The 20,888-nt window shown below is 44.3% G+C and overlaps 1 long non-coding RNA gene across 2 annotated transcripts in view; it reads right to left on the bottom strand.

Annotated features, from left to right (window-relative positions):
- The window catches only part of LOC132812494 (uncharacterized), a 39,119-nt gene extending 19,677 nt beyond the window's left edge, over positions 1-19,442 (bottom strand). For both annotated transcript variants that reach the window (XR_009643677.1, XR_009643676.1), the window contains exons 1-2: positions 19,377-19,442; positions 5,394-5,644 (exon numbers count right to left, since the gene is read on the bottom strand). This is a non-coding gene — a long non-coding RNA (uncharacterized LOC132812494). The remainder of the gene's footprint in view (positions 1-5,393; positions 5,645-19,376) is intronic.
- Between the last annotated feature and the right edge of the window lie 1,446 nt (positions 19,443-20,888).

Here is a 20,888-nt window from a genome sequence, read left to right as displayed (position 1 = left end):
ATTAGTAGATGGGTGGAAATACTGGAGGAGCAGACATTGAGAAGATGGGTGATAGTAATGAGAGCATTATACACAGACCGTGGTTCCTTTAGGAACTGGATTAGAACAGTTATAGAGACTGGACTGGGTTCGACAGATCGGAGTGTGGCAGAGAACTGAGAAGATTATAGGGTCTCCACAGATTGATTGTGTCTTTAGAGCTGGAAGAGTTTCGGGAGATATGGAAACCTTAAACCCAATGTATACCAACTTCATTTGCCAGCCCAGAGCCTCAATATCCCTCATCAGCCAGGGGTCCCTCAACCTGCCACTTTTCCCTTCACCATTACAGTTACATACCGACCCTGCATTTTCAGTATCACACTTTTAAAAGCCTCCCATTTTCCAGTCGTTTCTTTTCCTTCAAACAGACTCCCCCACTCAACCTCAGCTAGGTCCTGCTTCATTGCCGCAAAACTGGCTGTGTTCCTGCATAGCTCCTTAACCTGTGGACCTCTCCTATCATTTTCCATAAGCCCTGGGAGTAATCGGGAGTTCACAACCCTTGTTGCCCTGCTTTTTAACTTCTTACCTAATCCAGATACTCACTTGACCAGAACCCACCTAACTGTATCTATATCATGTGTACTGATGTGCACAATTACCACTGGTTACTCACCATCCCCCTGGAGAAAAGGGGCAAAACCTGACCTCCCCTTGGGGAAAAAGGTAGGGAAAGGGACTGAGGGGTTAGTTTGGGGATAATCTTTACAAAGTGACACAACTGTATTAGGTTGAAAACAGTTATGGAAAAGGACAGGCCTGTTCCACAAGTGAAACATCAAAACTGTCCTGCCCCAATCCAGAAGGTATTGGTCAAGAGCTTTTAGCTGTTGATTGTGGAAACTATTTGCAGGTAAATGGACCTCAGGCAGATGGGAAGCTTTCAAAAGAAAGAAAAAATGAGAGTCCAGGGTGAGGATATTTCTGTTAGTGCGAAAGACAATGCTGATTACAAGTAGAAAGTTCTGGATGATTGGGGGTATTGAGGTTCTGGTCAGGAAAAAGGCAGCCCATGTCATATATGGCCAGCTGGATTCCTCAAGGAACATTGTGGGTACAGTAATACACTGAAGTGGGAGAGCAGGAGGCCAAAAAGGAGACCTGAGAAAACCTTGGCTGGTAATGCTGAGGAAAATCCAAAGGGATTCTCCATGAATACTAACGTCAGAAGATTAACTAGGGACAGAATGTGTCCCCTTAAAGATCAAAGGGATAATCTATGTGTGGAACCACAGCAGATGAGTGAGATCCTTAACGAAAATTTCACATCAGTACTTAAAGACTGGGGAGGTCAGGGAAATAAAGTCTTCAAAAGACTCTGCATATCAGAAAATGAGGAGCTGGAGTTTTAAAAACACATTAAAAAAAGACAAATCCCTGGAGCTAATCATGTATATCCGAGGACATCGTGGGAAACTCAAGAAGAAGTGCCCCTTAAAGAGTTATTTATATCAGTGACAGCCACGGGTGATGAGCTGGAAGCCTGGAGGGTGTTTAATGTTGTGCCAGTATTTAACACTGCTGCGACGGAAAGCCAGGCACCTAAAGACAAATTGGCTTGATATTAGTGTGGCGTACGGTGTTGGAGGGGTCTCTGAGGGACAGGAGTTACGTGCATTTCGAAAGGCAAGGGTTGATTAGGGACACAAAGTACACAAGTAGTGTCTCACAAACTTGCCTGAGTTTGTTGAAGACGTGACTAAGAAGATAGAAGACATAACAGGAGACTGTGTTTATGCTGACCATAGCAAGGCCTTGGACAAGGTTTAGCGTGGAAAACTTGTTAGTAAGGTTAGATCACATGGGAGCAGGGAGAGATAGACAACTGGATACAAAATTGGCTTGACAGTGGGAAACAGAGTGGTGGGAAAGGGTTGTTGTGTCGACTGGAGGTCTATGACCAGCAGTGTGCCATAAGGAACAGTGCTGGGTCCATTGTTATGCATCATTTACAGAAAATATTTCTGCAAGAGCATAAGAGTCATTGTTAGTACGTTTGTTGATAAAAGTCTGTATATAACACGGGTTTTCGTGGGCAGGGAATACAGTTATCGAATGGGATCGCGAACAACTGAGCCAGTGGGCCAAGAATGAAAGATGGAGTTGGATTAAGATGATGGATTTTGTTAAGGTAAACTAAAGAGGACTAACAGTTAATGGTCGGGCCATGGGCAGTGTTATCGAACAGAGAGAGAGACCAAGGGATATAGTTACATTGTTCCTTGGAAGTGGCATCGCAGGTGGACATGGTGGGGAAAGGGACATTCGGCACACTTGCCGTCATGGGTCAGAGCATTGAGTCTCTGAGTTGGTACATCATGATGGGCTGTACAAGGCATTGCTGGGTCCCCAGTTGGAGTACTGCATAGAATTCTGATCCTCCTGCTTCAGGAAGCATTTACTGAAACTGTAAATAGAGCAAGGATTGACGAAGATGTTATGGATACTAGAGGGTTTGAGAGAAACGGAGAAGACAGACAAGTTGGAAAGCAACATGGGGTGGAGGGGAGGATGAGATAACTTTGGTAGTTAAGGTTAAGGAGAATGCAATGACATTCTACAGCACACACATACGAAAAGCGACTAGAGAGACAATAGGGCCCCGCACAGAGCAATAAGGCCATCCATGTATGGAGCCACAGAAGATGGGTGAGACCCTAAATGAACCTTTTATGTCATAAATTACTGCAGACAAGTCAGTTAAAGAGAAAATTATGGCTCCAAAAGAGTTCTCTTTACAGAATAGGTGGTGCTGGAGGTCTTAGAACACAAAGGTAGAGAAAGCCCTAGGTCCTGAACTGGACTGGATCGAAGTGCAGAAGGAGGAGATGTTCGCAAGTCTGTAAAGTCTAAACATAGTTAAATCCCCGAGGCCGAATGGGATTTATTCCCGGATTCACGGGGAATCCAGGAAGGAGATTGCCAAGCCTTTGGCTTTGATGTTTATGTCGTCAATGTTTACTGGAATAGTGCCAGAAGGTTGGAGGAGAGCAAATGTTGCCCCCTTAGAATAGATTACTTACAGTGTGGAAACAGGACCTTCGGCCCAATAAGTCCACACCGACCCTCTGATGAGCAACCCACCCAGACCCATTCCCTTACATTTATTCCTTCACCTAACACTCTGGGCAATTTAGTGGCCAATTCACCTAACCTGCACATTTTGGACTGTGGAAGGAAACCGGAACACCCGGAGGAAATCCACACAGACACGGGGAGAATGTGCAAACTCCACACAGACAGTTGGCTGAAGCCGGGTCTCTGGCACAGTGAGGCAGCAGTGCTAACCACTGCGCCACCGTGCCATCCCAAGCAGGGGAGTGGAGACAATCCTGGTAGTTATACACTTGTGAGTCTTAATTTGATTCTGGGTAAAGTGTTGGAATGGCTTGGAAGGGATAGGATTTATATTCATCTGGAGATGAGTAAGTTGATTAGGGACAGTCAACACGATTTTGTGAAGGGTTGGTCGTGCCTCACAAACCTTATTGAGATCTTTAAGAAGGTGAACAAAGAGATGGATGAGGGTAAAGCAGTTGATGTGGTGTATATATATTTCAATAAGGCATTTGCTAGGGTTCCCCATGGTAGGCTCTTGCCGATAATACTAGGCATGGGATTGTGGGTGATTTAGCAGTTTGGATCAGAAAGTGGCTCACTGAAAGAAGGTAGAGAGTATTGGTTGATGGGAAATATCGATCATGGAGTTCAGTTACTGGTGGGTACTGCCAGGATGTGTTTTAGGTCCATTGTTGCTGTCATTTATATAAATGACCTGAACGAGGGCGTTGAAGGATGGGTTAGTAAATTTGCAGAAGACACTAAGGTCGGTAGAGTTGTGGATAGTGACGAAGGATGCTGTAGGTTACAGAAAGGTATAGATAGACAGCTGGACTGAAAGTTCGCAAATGGAGTTGAATGTGGAAAGAAATGAGGCGATTCACTCTGGAGGGAGTAACAGGAACACAGAGTACTGCGATAATGGTAAGATTGTTGGTAGTGTAGATGAACAAAGAGATCTCTATATCCAAGTGCATAGATCCTTCAAAGTTGCCACCCAGGTTTATGGATTTTCTAAGAAGCCATTCAGTGTGTGAGCTTGTATTGGTAGAGGGATTGAGTTTCGGAACCATTAGACCATGCTGCAGCTATACAAAACTCTGGTGTGGCCACATTTGTTCAGGTCACTGCATTACAGGATGGATGTGTAAGCTTTGGAAAGGATTCAGAGGAGATTTACTCGGAAGTTACCTGGCATGGAGGGAAGGTCTTATGAGGAAAGGCTGAGGGACTTTAAGCTTTTTTGTACAAGAGAATGTGTTTGAGGTCAATTAATTGAGACATAAAAGATAAATTTGCAGGTGAGATGGGTTGGACAGTGAGAGCCTTTTGTCTTGGATGGCGATGCCTAGCACGAGGGGAGATAGCTTTAAATTGAGATAGATATTAATATTAATAAATAGATATGGGACAGATGCCAGAGGTAGGTTCTTTACTCAGAATAGTTGGGGCATGAAATGCATTGCCTGCAACAGTGGTAGACTCTCCAACTTTAAGGGCATTTAAACAGTCATTGGATAGACATATGGATAAGAACTGGAATAGTGTTGGTTCGATGGGCTGCAGATTGGTTCCACACGTTGGCCCAAAATCGAAGGCCGAAGGGCCTGTATTGCGCTGTCATCTTCTGTGTTCTAGTGTGCATAAATATGACATTGGGGAGGAAAGACTTAAAAGAGATGTTAGGAGAAAATTTTCTGCACAGAGGGTGGTGCAAGTATGGGATGAGTTTCCGGGGAAGTGGTAGAGAAAACTACAATTACAACATGGAAAAGTTGGGCAGGTACATGGGGAGGAGAAGGTTTCTGGGATTTGGGTCAAATGCAGGGAAATGTGACTCATTCATGGACTTTGGTCAGCATGGATTAGTTGGATTGAAGGAATAGTTTCCGTACTGCATGACTCTGTCTCCAGTTATTGGAGGAGGAGACTACCGAGATAAGACATGTTGTGGACACTTAAGCAAGTTACATCGATAGAGATGGTAGTCTGGAATTCAGTACATTTCAAATATGTGGAGGGACTATTGGGCTAGGAGGAGGTTACAAAGATAGGATCTGTTATAGGAGTTACACATTATTGAAGACACTGGTGCACAAGACATGCCATAGATACACTGTTGCAGAGTAGTGAGTCTTAGTACAACAGATCTTACATTAGGAGTGGTGATTGGGCCAGGGGGGTGTGTGTACTGTGCTCCCCCTCCTGAACTGTATCTATGTCATGTCTTGTTAGCCGATATTTATAGCCCTCTCTTTGATTCCTGCTCTGTGCACTGTGAGTGATCTTACCTCACTGCAGGATTTATTGAAGGCTCTAGATCTCCCTGCCCTTTGTCTCTCTGGCTGACCAACCATCTTCAATGTGGTGATGGACGAGACACCCAGCAGCTGGGAAGTTAATTGAGTACCTCGAGGAGATAGAGGAATGGACAAAATGGGAAATTAGACTGATGCAGTGAGGATTAAAAATGGCACTGAGTACCACCACAGACATCTGGAAAATCCAAGTTTCCATCCCTGGCATGTGCTGCTTCGTCTCTCTGGAATAGAGAATTCTGTTAGCTCAGGATCTGATGTAGCTGCAATCGAGAGAGAGCGAGAGAAAGCGAGAGAGAGAGAGAGAGAGAGAAAACGAGATAATAAGTGATATCACCAGAGCGCTGGAAGATAACAGGATCACATAATTGTGTTGGAAGAACGCGTTTTGCTCCATGGTGCACTGGAATAACCGGTCCCAAGTGAGCAACCTGTGTGCAGGTGAAGTGATGGCCTTGTGGCATTATTGCTAAAGCATGCATCCCAAATCTCAGCTAATGTTCAGGGGAGGCAAGTTGGATTCCCACTATCAGAAAAGGTGTAATTTGAAATCAATTAGTTTAAAAATAGTGATTAACAAACCACAAATAAGTATGAGATCATTGTTGATGTACAACAAATCCAAACACTTCTCCTTTCGGGAAAGACATCTGCCCATCCTGACGTGATCTGCATGACATCCCCACAGCAAAGTGGTTGCCTCTCAATTATCCCCTGAAATGGCTGAGCAAGTTAGTCAGCTCAAGGACAGCAAGGGATAGGCAAGAAGGGCTGGTCAGCCAAAGGCATCCACATCCCATACCTGATTTAAAAAATAATCCATTACGATGATCCCACTGGAACCGTGCTGGGACCGGTGTCTTGGCCAGTCATGTCGGTAGGTTATGGACAGGGCTTTAAACTGACAGAGAGGATGCAGGAACAGGGTTCAGGTGAAAGGAGCTTTCCATATCCAAATAGAAAAGGAGACGCATCTGATCAGCATGGAGATGTGACTGAAGACAAGCAGAAAGTAACACGGTGGGACCAAGTTTAACTAAAATTGTACATCAGCGAATACAGTTTTGACAGGAAATTATAGGAAAGAGTAGGGATTTTTTTGAATGGACAACGTCGCTGCAATAAGGTAGATGGATTTAAGACTCAGAGATAAAAGAGATTTAGATAGCAGAGAGACATGGATACAGCTGCATGGTGAACATAAATATTCAATGGTTCACAATCTTGTGCAAACTCAGGCAAAATGGACAATATTAACAATAATGGGTAACAAAGGCATTACAGAGAAAGCATTTGGCCGCAGATCATGAAGTAGTGTCAGTTTGAATGTAAATTCTGGCTACTACTTGCCAAGGACACAAGCAGCAGAACAGTTTTAGCCAGCGAACAACATTTCATTGCTCATCACTGCATTAAACAGGAAATCATTGGAATTTTTAACAAAGGCCTGGGGATAATTCAGTGCAACTTCAATATTCGTATAATCTCCTATAGTCGATTCTCCTGCTCCTCGGATGCTGCCTGGCCTGCATCTGCAGTCCTCACGTTCTTCTGTTTGCATAATCTTGCCAATTACACGGACAACAGTGACATTGAAAGGGGAGTTGGGAGATTTTTTTTCAGTGCTTCTTTGAAACACATTGTGAAACTGGCTATAACATAACTATCTCAAATCAACTGATGTGTGATGAAGCTTAGTGACTGAGTAATGTCACCTGGAGAGATCCTCCGGGAAATTTTGATAATGTCATGTTTAAAGAAATATAAAGTTTTAATGTGAATCACAGGAAGGAAAATTTACAACTAGAAACAAAAATAGCCAGTTACATGAGGATGAGAGGAGAACTGACCATGATAAACAGGCTGAACAAACTGAAATACGTGTCTGTAAATGAACAGTGGAAAACATTTAAAGAGACAGTGAAACATACTCAACAAAAGGACATTCCATTGAAACAGATCAAAACTCAGCAAGAAATTCCCACCCGTCCCTCACTCAGGTTAAAATGGATCATAATAGATTATGAGGCTTGGATGATCATCAAAACGTTCTTAAAATCCTGAAGTAAGAGAAAATTTGAGGAGTAAGTGTTAGAGGGATTGCAAAGGGTCTGCTAGCAGCAGGAGGGCAGTGGGAAGGGGAATCATGATCAGGATTTAATGACACGACAGGAACAGGGAGAGGTGAAGGTGTTGGAGTTGGTGCGAGTGTTACAGAGAGTGGTCAGGGCCTGAACGGTGTTACAAAGCCAATAGGGATTGTTGAAGATGGAGGGGTTTGCAGAGATAGGGAGGGACATATGTATTTTAATTTAGTCATTAATGGGTTTTGGGTGTCACTGATTGGACCAGCATTCTTTGTCCCACTGCGAATTGCCCAGAGGATAGCACAGAGTCAGACATTTTGCTTTGGGTCTGGAGTCACATGTCGGTCATAGCAGGTTAGAATGTCAGATGTCCTTCACTAAAGGAGGTCAGTCAACCTGATGAGTTCTTCCTACAGATCAGCAATACTTTTTCGGTGACCTCACCCGTGTCTTGTACAGATGTAACATGGTAATAACAAGGGCTGCAGATGCTGGAAAACAGAGTCTAGATTATAGTGGTGCTGTAAAAGCACAGCAGGTCAGGCAGCATCTTGACATCCCAAATCCTACTCTCAATGCTCTGCCCAATGAATGGAACCATCCCAAACGCCTGCTTCACCAGCCTATCTTACTGTGACACCTCTTTCAAAGAACTGTGTACCTGAATCCCTGTGTCTCTGACTGACAACACCAGCCAGGGCCCGAATATTAACTGTATAGGGCCAACCCTGGTTTGTTTCACCAAAATGGAACAGTTTGCGTTTATCTAATTAAACTCCATCTGCTATTCTTCATCCAACTATCCCAGCAGTACTGTTAATCCTGTTGTATCACAGATAACCTTCATCACTGTCCACTTTACCACCAATGTCAATGTCACCCAAGAAGCTTACTTACCAGGAAACCAATATTCCAATCCAAAACATTTATCCAAATGACAAACAGCAGTGGACCCACTACCCCGCGGGTCACATGCCTCCAGTCAGAAAAAACAACATGTCTCCCATCACCCTCTGTCTCCTACCATCAAGCCAATTTTGCATCCAGTTGACTAGCTCCTCCTGAATGTCACATCCTTTTACATTGATTTGAGCTTATTAATCAGTTTACCAAACAGAACGTAGAACACAGAACAGTACAGCACAAGACCCTTCGGCCATGATGCCATGCCAACATTTTATCCAACTATAAGATCAAACTTCCATACATATCATTTTGCTACCATCCATGTGCCTATCCAAGGATCTGTTACACCCTCCCACCACTTCCTGTGCAAAGAACCTACATCTGAAATCTCCCCTTCCCCATCCTCCAATCACCTTACAATAATGCCCCCTTGTACCATGTATGCCATGGAATAAAGAGGTCTCTCACTATTCACTCTATCTATGCCTCACACCAGCCTGTTCACCTCTAACAAGTCGCCCTGTCCCCTTCTTCACGCCAATGAGAAACGCTTTAGCTCCCTCAACATTTCCTCATGCGACATGCTCTCCAGTCCAGGCAGTATCCTGACAAATTTTCTTTTTACCCTCTCTCGAGCTTCCGCATCCTTCCTGTAATGAGGGGATCAGAACAGAATACAATATTCTAAGTGTGGTCTAAACAGGGCTCTCCAGAGCTGCAGCATAACCTCATGGCTTTAAAACTCAATCCCCCAGCTCATGAAAGCCAATACAACATATTCCTTCTTAACAACATTATCACCTTGTGTGACAACTTTGACGGATCTCTGGCCATGAAATCCAAGATCCATCTGTTCCTCCACACTAACCAGTATTCTGCCTTTACCACTGTATTCTGCAAAACGAGTCACTTCACACTTTTCCTGATTTGACTTCATCTGCCACTTCTCCGCCCAGCTCTACATCCTGACAATGTCCCATTGAAACAACCAACAGACATCCACAATATTCACCTCTCCACCAACCTTCATATAACTGGAAAACTTACTAACCCACTCTTCCACTCACACATGCAAGTCATTCATAAAATCACAAAGAGCAGAGCTCCTGTAACCTCTCCCTGCAGAAAACCACTGGTCACGAGCTCCACGCTGAATGATTTCCATCTGTCATCACCCTCTGTCTTCTATGGGCCAGGAATTCTGTATCCAGACAGACAGGTTTCCCTGTATCCCATGCTCTGTACTTTCCCAATGAGCCATAAATGTGTTTTGTCACATTCTCAAAGAATTCAATAAGATTTGTGAGGCATGAACGGTCCCTTACTAAGCCATGCTGATTCTCTGTAATCAAACTATGGTTTTCCAAGGAATCATGAATCCTGTCTCTCAGAGTCCTCTCCAATAATCTGCACATCACAGACAGAAGACTGACAGGTCTATAGTTCCTAGGATTATCTCTATTCCCTTTCTTGAACAACGCGTGGCTGATTCACCTAACCTGCTCATCTTTGGAAACCGAAGCACCAGTCGGAATCCCATGCAGACATGGACAGAATGTGCAACCTCCGCAGAGCCAGCAGGGGCTGGAATCTAAATCGTGTCCCTGGTGCTATGAGGCAGCAGTGCTAACCACTGAGCCATCGTACTGCCCCATGTAACTCTCTAGAGCCCTGCTTCTGATCCTTGGTTCCTCAACATTAAGTTATCTTCCTTCTTCCTCTTGATTAGATGTTCTACATCGCTTGGACTCTTGGCAAATGCTTTGCTGAAGTCCACAGAGATAACGTTGACCACTCTGCCTTTAACTATCTGTTGATCAACTCCTCAAAAGAGTCAATCCGGTTTGTGTAACACGGTTTCCCACTCACAAAGCCATGCTGACTCTCTCTAATCAGCCCTTGACTTTCCAAATGTATATAGTTCCTTTCTCTCAGAATCTTCTCCAACAACTTCACCATCACTGGGCTCACGGGACTGTAATTTCCTGGCTTTTCCCTGCAGACCTTAAGTGATGGAACAGCATTAGCCGCCCTCCAGTCTTCCAGTCACTCATTGTGTCTGTTGATAATATACTTATCCTTGTCGGGGACACTGCAATCTCTTCCCTAGCTTCCCACAATATTCGAGGATAGACATAATGAGCTACTGAGGATTGATCTACCTTTATTTGTTTTAAGATTCCAGCACTTTCTCTTCTCTGGTGTGGATTCTTTCCAAGACATCACTATTTATTTCCCGAAGATCGCGAGCTTCCATGTCTTTCTCCACAGTAAATACTGACAACACTACTTTGTCTAATATCGAACCCATCTCCTATTTTCTACCAACTTAGTCCTCAGCTGTTATTGAAACTTGTGTAAAAGGTTTATGAAAATTTAAATAAACCGTATACTCGGTACAGCCACTCCTACAGCCGTATCTATTCTGCCATTTATACTCACACCAATAAAAATACAATCCAACAGGCTCAAAACCACATTCTCTTTTTATTAAATGTGTTTCTAAGGGTCCAGTTATTGTTTTTGACATATCATTTCAAACACATTTCAGCACCCGATTTACTGTCAGGGTAAAACTATTTGGTTTCAGACTGACAGCAGAAAGGGTAATGGGAGTTCTTGCTTATCAATTTGAAAAAGGTAGCTTACAGGGTCAACAGGTAATAGAGGTTTTGGAAATAGGGAAGGTCGTGGTGACTGAAGAACAGTATGAGATTGGGAGTGATGTATGGGCTGAATGAGATTATGGACACAGAGAGTGTAGTGGTGACTGAAGAAGGAGATAGGGAGTGCTGTAGGGCCTGAAAGAGGCCAAAGAGACATGGAGGGCTGTTGGGACTGAAGGAGGTTGCACAGATCAGGAAGATCATGAGGATTAGATTACTTACAGTGTGGAAACAGGCCCATCGGCCCAACAAGTCCACACTAACCCGCCGTAGCGCACCCAACCAGACCCATTCCCCTAGTTTATCCATGCACCTAACACTATGGGCAATTTACCATGGCAACTTCACCTGACTTCCACATTTTTGGTCTGTGGGAGGAAACCGGAGCACCCGGAGGAAACACACGCAGACACGGGGAGAATGTGCAAACTCAATCCAGGCAGTCGTCTGAGGCGGCAAATGAACCTGGGACTCTGGCGCTGTGAGGCAGCAGTGATAACCACTGTCCAACCGTGCTGCTCCCACTAAGATAGAAGGAGGTTACTCTGAATGGGAGGGTCGTTGGGTCTGGATGAGATTGTGGAGATAGGGAGGGTTGTGGGGACTTTTGGAGGTTATGGAGTTATGGAGGTTTGTGGGGAAGAATTCAGCTTACATGGATAGGAAGATTTATGGGGACTGAAGGAATTTACAGAGATAGGGAGGGCTGTGGGGACTGAAGGAGGTTATGGAGATAATAAGTTTATAGAGAAGCACAGGAAAGAAGAGCAGGTATCGGACATTTGAGCACAGAGTCGGTCCCACCATTCAATATGATCATGACTGATCATGTAACCCAGTACAGTATTCCTGCTTTCACACTTACTCTGATATTATAGTGACTACTGGCATTTAGTGATACAGCGGGCTGCAGTAACTGGGGTGGGGTGTGTCTTACAGAGATAGGGAGGGTTGTGGAAGCTAGAACAGGTGACAGATACAGGGAAAGTTTTAGGAATGGGTGGACTTTACACGGATCTGGAGGAATGCAGGGATGGGCCGTGGTAACAAACACAGGGAGGATTTTGGGAGCTCGATCTGAGACAGGTACAGCTGAGAACGCAAGTGAGTCAAACAGTCAGGGCAGGCAGGGACAAGGTAGGACTAATAAATTAAACTGCATTTATTTAAATGCAAGGGGCCGAACAGGAAAGGAAGATGAACTCAGGGCATGGTTAGGAACATGGGACTGGGATCTCATAGCAATTAAGAAGCATGGCTCAAGGATGGAAGGACTTGTAGCTTAATGTTCTAGGATACAAATGCTACAGGAAGGATAGAAAGGGAGGCAAGAGAGGAGGGGGAGTGGCCTTTTGGATAAGGGATAGCATTACAGCTGTTCTGAGGGAGGATATTCCCGGAACTACATCCAGGGACGTTATTTGGGTGGAACTGAGAAATAACAAAAGGGTGATCACCATGTTTGAATTGTATTATAGATGACAATAGTCAGAGGGAAATTGAGAAACAAACTTGTCAGGTGAACTCAGCTTTCTTTAAGAATCATAGGGTAATTATCGTAGGGGATTTCAACTTTCCAAATATTGACTGGGATTGCCATAGTGTTAAAGGTTTAGATGGAGATGCATTTCTTACGTGTGTACAAGACAATTGTCTGATTCAGTATGTGTATGTACCTTCTAGAGAAGGTGTAAAACTTGACCTACTCTTGGGAAATAAGACAGGGCAAGTGGCTGAGGTGTGAGTGGGTGATCACTTTGGGGCCAGCAACTATAATTCTATTAATTTCAAAATAGTGATGGAAAAGGATAGATAAGATCTAAAAGATAAAGTTCTAAATTGGAGAAAGCTCAATTTTGACGGTATTAAGCAAGAACTTTCGAATGCTGTTTGGAGACAGATGTTCACAGGTAAAGGGACGGCAGGAAAACGGGAAGCCTTCAGAAAAGATAACAAGAATCCAGAGAAAGTATATTCCTGTCAAGGTGAAAGGAAAGGCTGGTAGGTATAGGGAATGCTGGATGACTAAAGAAATTGAGGGTTAACTTAAGAAAAAGGAGGAAGCATATGTCAGGTATAGAGAGGATAGATCGAGTGAATCCTTGGAAGAGTGTAAAGAAAGTAGGAGTATACTTAAGAGGGAGATTAGGAGGGCAAAACAGGGACATGAGATAGCTCTGGCAAATAGAATTATGGAGAATCCAAAGGGTTTTTTACAAATGTATTAAGGACAAAGAGTAACTAGGGAGAGAATAGTGCCCCTCAAATGTCAGCAAAGCGGCCTTTGTGTGGAGCCACAGAAAATGTGGGAGATACTAAATGAATATTTTGCCGGGTGCTAGCAGGTGGGACTACACTGGCTTAGCATATCTGACCTGCAGGATGGGACCGTGAATGTATTGCGGAACCTGGAGGATGTTATAATTTGAACTAGAGGTAATTTTTGATTGGATATTTCAGCCGATCTTACAGATGGTACAATGGCAACATTTAAGAAGCATTTGGATGGATATATGAATAGAAAGAGTTTGGAGGGATATAGGCCAGGTACTAGCAGGTGGGACTAGATTGGGTTGGAATATCCTTTCGGCATAGACGGGTTTCACTGAAGGATCTGTTTCCACGCTGTCCGCCTCTATGACTTTAAGATCGGCTGAAAGGTCCAATCAAAAATTACCTGTGGTTCAAATCATAATATCCTCCAGGTTCCACAACCCATCCTCAGTCTCATCCTGCAGGTTCTATGAATCCCGCAACCTCCTGCAGATCCCAAGTCCTTTCCTACATTTGTACAATCCTCCAGGTTCATACCTCGTAACATGGCCCAGACTCTCCAAATCCTCCTTCGTCTGCAATGATCTCCAGAAGGGCAGTGGAGGATGGTGGGGTTACAGAGATATGAAGGGACATCAGGACGGCAGGATTTTGCAGACATTAGGAATATAGGGACTTGAGGAGGTTTCACAGTTTATGAGTTTGTCGGGACTGGAGGAACTTACAAAGGTAGGGATTGTTTGAGATTGGAGGATTCTGCAGAAAACCTTTACATGGTTAAAGGCAGGATTCTTAGCAGCGTGCAGGAACAAAGGGACCTGTACCAGCCAAGTTGACAGGGTGTAAGAAGGTATATGGGGATTTGGCTTTCATTAGCAGGGGGATTGAGTTTTAGAGATGCGAGGTTTTGCTGCAGCTCTACAGAACCCCAGTTAGACCACACTTGGAATGTTGTGAACCGTTCTGTTTGCTTCATTTCACGAAGAATGTGGAAGCTTTAAAGACGGTGCAGAGGAGATTGAGCAGGATGCAACCTGGACTGGAGGGCATGCCCATAGAAGGTAGGTTGTGGAAGCTGGGGCTTTTCTGATCAGAGCGAAGAAGGAAGAATGGTGACATGATAGAGGTGTACAAGGGAATGAGAGGCATAGATCGAGTGGATAACCAGAGACTATTTCCCATGGCGAAATGGCTACCACAAGGGGACATAAGTTTAAGGTAAGTGGCGGAGGGTAACTCTTAGATATCAGAGGGATACGGGCCAGGTGCTGGCAGGTAGGTCGAGATTGGGTTGGGATATCCTGTCGGCATGGACGGAACTGGTATTTTATTTACACAGAGTATGGTGGGTGCGTGAAATGCACTGCTAGCCATGGTCGTAGATTCAAACACACTACAGACATCTAAGCAACTCTTGGATAGGCACATCAATGATAGTAAAATGTAAGGTATGAAGGTCTGTTTCATCTTCAGAGTAGGATAAAAGGTCAGTACAATATTGAGGGCTGAAGGGCTTGCACTGGAATGTGCAATTCCATGTTCTAAATAGCAAGGATTATGATGGGAGCGGGAGAGGGTGTGATCTGAATGAAGTGACACAAATAGGAGGCGTTGCTAAGGTTGCATGAGGTAACAGAGACAGCAATGGTCTGATCTGGAGCAGATGACAAGACTGCGAGGATTGTGGGGACTGGAGGTGTTTTCACAGGAATGGAGGAGCATAGAGCCACAGGAGGTTACAGAAATGTGGACAGCTGTCGGGCCTACAGGAGTTCATGGAGGAAATTGGGGAAATCTGATGATTAAACTGCATTTATTTCAATACAAGGGGCCTGACAGCAAAGGAAGATGAACTCAAAGCACGGATTGGAACATGGGACTGGGATATTATAGTTATTACAGAAACACAGCTGAGGGTGGGGCAGGACTGGCAGTTCATTGTTTCGAGGTAGAGATGCTACAGGAAGGGGAGGCAAGAGAGGACGCGTGGTAGTGGGTTTTGATTGCATGAATCATCTTAGCAGTACTTAGACAGGGATCTCTATTCCTGAGATGGTGCCTGGCCTGCTGTGCTTTGACCAGCAACACATTTGCAGCTGTGATCTCCAGCAACTGCTGACCTCATTTTTTACTTAGAGAGGGATCGCCCAGTGAAGCTATGTTAGTCGAACTGAGAAATAAGAATGGGCCATCACTTAGATACGATCTGACTGCTGATCCCGAATAATCCGTAGCAGACTGAGGGACATATATGTTGGGACATCTTAAATATCAACCATAATAATAGGGCTGTTATGGTACAGTTTTGAACTTTCCAAACCTAGACTGGGACTGCCAGTGTTCAGCGTTTGCAAGGGTGAATTTGGTAATTGTGTTCCAGAAAACTCCCAATCAATATGCCAATGGCCTGAAAAGAGAAAGGGGTGAAACATGACTGCCCATTGGGAATCAAGGTAGGGAAAGGGACTGAGATGAGAGTGGGAAAGCACTTTGCCAAGTGACCACAGTTCTAGTAGTTTGAAAATAACTTTGGAAAGTACAAGCCGGGTCCACAAGTGCAAGTTATAAAATGGGGCCTGATTAATCTTGATCGTATTAGCCAGGAACTTTCAAAATGTGATTGGGGAAAGGAATTATTTACAGGGAAAGGGAAGTTTGGCAAGAGAGAATATTTTAAAAGTGAGATAAACTGATCGATCAGCGCCAGCATTTTCCTGTTTGTGTGCAGCTCAATGCTGACAGCATTCGGAAACACTGGCTGTCTATTGAGGGTCTGGTCAAGGAAAAGGGACACATGTCAGGTATAGCCAGCTGGATCAAGGGAATCCCTGAGGATATACAAGAGCTGTAGGAATACACTTTGAGTGGAGATCAGCAATGGAGAAAGGCTAAATGAAATAGCTTCAGCAGAGAAGGAAAGGGGAATCCAAAAGTGATTGTATCAGTATATTAAGAGTGCATAAGGAACTCAGGACAAAATAGTGTCCATTAAAGATCAATGAGGCCATCGATGTGTGGAACTGCAGGATATTTGCTAAGACCCTAAGCAGTGTTTTCACTCCAGAACTTACTGTGGACAAAGACTGGGGAACTCAGGGAACAAGAGTAATACGTTAGACCACAATTGGAGTCCTCTGCAATTCCAGTCTCCCTGCTACAGGAAGGATGTTGTGAAACTTGAAACGGCTCAGAAAAAATTTACAAGACATTGCCAGGGTTGTTGCTGAATAAGCTGGGGTTACTGTCAATGGAGAATCGGAGACTGAGGAATGACCTTATAGATGTTTATATGATCATGAGCAGCATGGATAGGCTAAGCATTCAAGGCCTTTTCCAAGAAGTTGGGAAGTCCAAAACGAGAGGACATAAGTTTAAGGTTCGAGGTGAATGGTTTACAGAGGGACTGAAGGGACAGCTTCTTTACACACATGGTGGTGTGTGTATGGAATGAGCTGAGAGAGAAAGTAATGGAGACCGATAACTTTTAAATGTTGTAATTGTATCTGGATGGGCATAAACGTATATGGGCCCAATGCTGGAAACGGGAATGGATGTATTTATATCTTCTGGTAAGCCTAGAAGAGTTTGGGACCAAAGGGTCTGTTTCTGTGCTGTATATTTCTATGACTTGAAAAGGGTGCATGTTATAGAAGAGGTGGTGCTGAAGGTTTTAAAACACAAAGCGATCACAAGTCCCAGAACCTGATTAAGTGTATCACAAGAAACTGTGGGATGCTAGGGAAGAAATTGTGGAGCTCCTAGCAAAGGTATGTGTACTACTGACAGCCATGTGTGATGGGCTGGAAGGCTGGAGGGTGGCATCATGGACAGTGAAGGAGGTTTTCTGAGATTACAAAGGGATCTTGATGAAGTGAGTGAATGGGCTGAAAAACTAGAGATGGAATTCAATCTGAATAAATGCGAGGTAATGCATTTTGTAAAACAAAGAAGGGTAGAGCTTATACAATTAATGTTCAGGCCTCGGTTAGTGTTTTAGAGCAGAGTGACCACCGGGTTCAGGTACATAATTCTTGAAGCTCACATCAGAGGATGCATAACTCAGTGCTTTGCATGCCTGACTATTGCTCAGTCCATTGAGTATAGTATTTGGGAAGTCATGTTGAGATTGCACAGACATTTGCGAGGCCTGTTCTGCAATACTCTGTCCAGTACTAGTCGCCCAGTTAACATGGAGGATATTATTAAGCTGCAGGGCGTTCAGAAGAGATTTACCAGGATATTGCTGGGTATGGAAGGCTTGAGTTCTGAAAAATGGCTGGATAGGCTGAGTCTTTTTTCACTTGAGCCTGGAGGTTGAGACATTATACTATTAAGGTTTATGAAAAAAATAAGGAATATAGATCCATTTAATGGTAGTTGCCTTTTCCTCAGGATGGGGGAGTCTCAAGAGGAGGGGCCACATTTTAAGGTTAGAGGAGAGAGATGTTCAAAAAAAAGATATGGGGCAATTTGCTACACCGAGGGTGGTTTGAGTGTGGAATGAACTTCCTGAGAAAGGGGTTGATGTGGGTACAATTACAACATTGAAAAGATATTTGGATAAACAGGTGAATAGGGAAGAGTTGGAGTTATATGGGCCAGCAACAGGGGGCTGGGAAGAGTTGAGTTTTAGATGATGGTGGGTATCAGCTGAAGGGTCAGTTTCCATGCTGTATGGCTCTAGGACAAGAATAAGGTTTTATTCCTTTCTTGAAGAAAGGGTCAGGGCTGGGTCCACTGATGCGCATCATCTACATAAATTGAAATGTAGGAGTGATTGTGCGAAAGTTTGTTGATGATCAAATTAATGGTGTAGTGGGCAGTAAATACGGTTATCAAAGCGGATCTTGACCAACTGGGCCAGTGGACCAGGGAATGAAAGATGGAGTTTAATTCAGGTGTTGGATTTTGTTCAGACAAACCAGGGAGGACTAACACAGTTAAAGGAAGGGCTCTGACCAGGGTTGTCGAACAGAGAGAGAGAGAGCGAGAACAGGGAGTGCAAGTTACATTGTTCCTCGGAAGTGACATACCAGGTGGACAGGGTGGGGAAAGCGACATTTGGCACATTTGCCGTCATTGGCCAGCACTTTGTTACATACGTTGGAGATATTTGTAACATTGTCCTAAATATTTCCCTTGGGCAGAGGAGGCCATGGGGTGACCCTAAGAATGGTCAATAACCAAGAGTAGGTAAGACCAAAATTCGACGGTATAAACGGGAAGTGAGAGAGCAAGGATTTAAAGAGGGAGCTGAGGGGGAACATTATCCACAGAGGATGGTGCATAGTCGGAAGAGGCTGCCTCAGACACATGGGAGAAACAAGAACAATTACAGCATGGAACAGACATTTGGGCGGTACATGGAGAGGAGAAGGTTTGAAGAGATAAGGGCCAAATGCAGGCAAATGAGATTCGTTCAGTTTAGGTAACATGGGCAGCATTGAGGAGTTGGACCACAGGTTCTGTTTCCATGCTGTATCACTCTGTATCCAGTTAAAGAGGATTAATGTACCAAAATAAGGCATGTTGTAGACACTGAAGCAAGTTACAGCGATAGGGATATTAGTATGGAATGCAGTACATTTCAAATATGTGGAGGGACGATCGGGAATGGAGGAGGTTACAGGGACAGGGACTATTGTAGGAGTTAAAAATGACTGAAGACACTGGTGCACAAGCCATGCCACAGATGTAGTGTTGCAGAGTAGTGAGTCTTAGTACGGTGTTGGAGGGAGAACACAGAACAGAAAGATCCCAGGCAGTATTCACAACATCTCGTCGGAGGCCTACTCTCCCCTCTGTTGTCCTGATGCTCACTAAGACATCGCAGGCCTGGATTGATAACTCTGAACTTCTGATGCTGTCTCAGTGCAATTTAAGTTTAAGTAGATGTGGTGATTGAGCATGGGGTGTGTCTATACTGTGCTCCCCACGCAGCACTGTATCTATATCATGTATTGTTAGCCGATGTTTGCAGCCCTCCCATTGCTCCCTGCTCTGTGCACTGAGAGTGATTTTACCTCACTGCAGGATTTATTGAAGGCTCCAGATCTCCCTGCCCTTTGTCTCTCTGGCTGACCAACCAACTTCAATGAGTTGATGAATGAGACACACAGCAGTTGGGAAGTCTATTGAGTCAGGAACTTCCTGACTACCTACAGGAGACAGAGAAATAGACAGAATGGGAAATTAGACTGATGCAGTGAGGGTTACACAAGGAGAATGGAAATGAACCCCACAGATATCTGGAAAATCCCAAGCTCCATCCCTGCCCTGTGCTGTTGCGTCTCTCTGGAGTGGAGAATTCTGTTAGCTCAGGATCTGGAGTAGCTGCAAGAGTGAGAGACACTGACAGAGGCAGCAATTAGAGCCACAGGGAGGGATACCATATGGGGAGAGACTAAGTGATATCACCGGAGTGCTGGAAGACTTCAGGATCACACAATCATGTTGGAAGAATGGGTTTAGCTTCATGTATCAGTGCTCATGGATGAACAACCAGTGAGCAGGTGAAGTGATGACCCAGTAACATTATTGTTAGCGCATTTGTCCAAAACCTGTTAGTGCTCAGGGGAGGCAGGTTTGAATCCCATCATAAGATATGGTGGAATTTAAAATCAATAATTTTAAAAATAGCAATTAACAATCCATAAACAAATATGAAACCATTGCTGATGTACAAAAATCATAATCCCTTAGATTAGATTCCCTCCAGTGTGGAAACAGGCCTTTCGACCCAACCAGTCCATGCCATCCCTCGAAAGAGTAACCCACTCAGTCCCATCTCCCTCGAACTTAATACACCTAACATTATGGACAATTTAGCATGGCCAATTCGCCTGACCTACACGGCTTTGGACTGTGGGAGGAAACCGGAGCATCTGGAGGCAATTCACGCAGACACGGGGAGAATGTGCAAACTCTACACAGTCGTCCGGGGCTGGAATCGAACCTGGGACCCTGGTGCTGTGAGGCAGGAGTGCTAATCACTGAGCCACCCCGTGGCGCCCACTTGCCCTTTCGACAACGAGATCTGATCATCCTCACGTGGTCTGCACGACGTACCCACAGCAATGTGTTTGCCTCTCAAATGCCCTCTGAAATGGCCGAGCAAGCTATTCAGCTCATGGGCAGATAGGGATAGGAAATAAAGGCTGGTCAGCCAGAGACACCCACATCCCCGACCTGATTTATAAAAAAATCCATTAGGATAGTCCTACTGGAACCGTGCTGGGACCAGTGTCCTGGCCAATCATGTCAGTAGGTTTATGGACAGGGCTTTAAACTGACAGAGAGGATGCAGGGACAGGGTTCGGGTGAAAGGAGCTTTCCAAATCCAAAGAGAAAAGGTGAAGTATGGGAGCAACATGGGAATGTGGCTGAAGACAAGCAGAAAGGAACAGGATGGGGCAGAGTTTAACTAAAATTGTACATCAGTGAATAGGTTTGTGATAAAAAATTGTGCGAAAGAGTAAATTATGTGTTTTTTTTAATGGGCGAAGTCTTATCAATAAGGCAGATGTATTTGTGAC

The sequence above is a fragment of the Hemiscyllium ocellatum genome, unplaced genomic scaffold (assembly GCF_020745735.1).
Source record: "Hemiscyllium ocellatum isolate sHemOce1 unplaced genomic scaffold, sHemOce1.pat.X.cur. scaffold_278_pat_ctg1, whole genome shotgun sequence".
Lineage (NCBI taxonomy): Eukaryota > Metazoa > Chordata > Chondrichthyes > Orectolobiformes > Hemiscylliidae > Hemiscyllium > Hemiscyllium ocellatum.
This window is presented reverse-complemented; position numbering and strand designations above follow the sequence as displayed.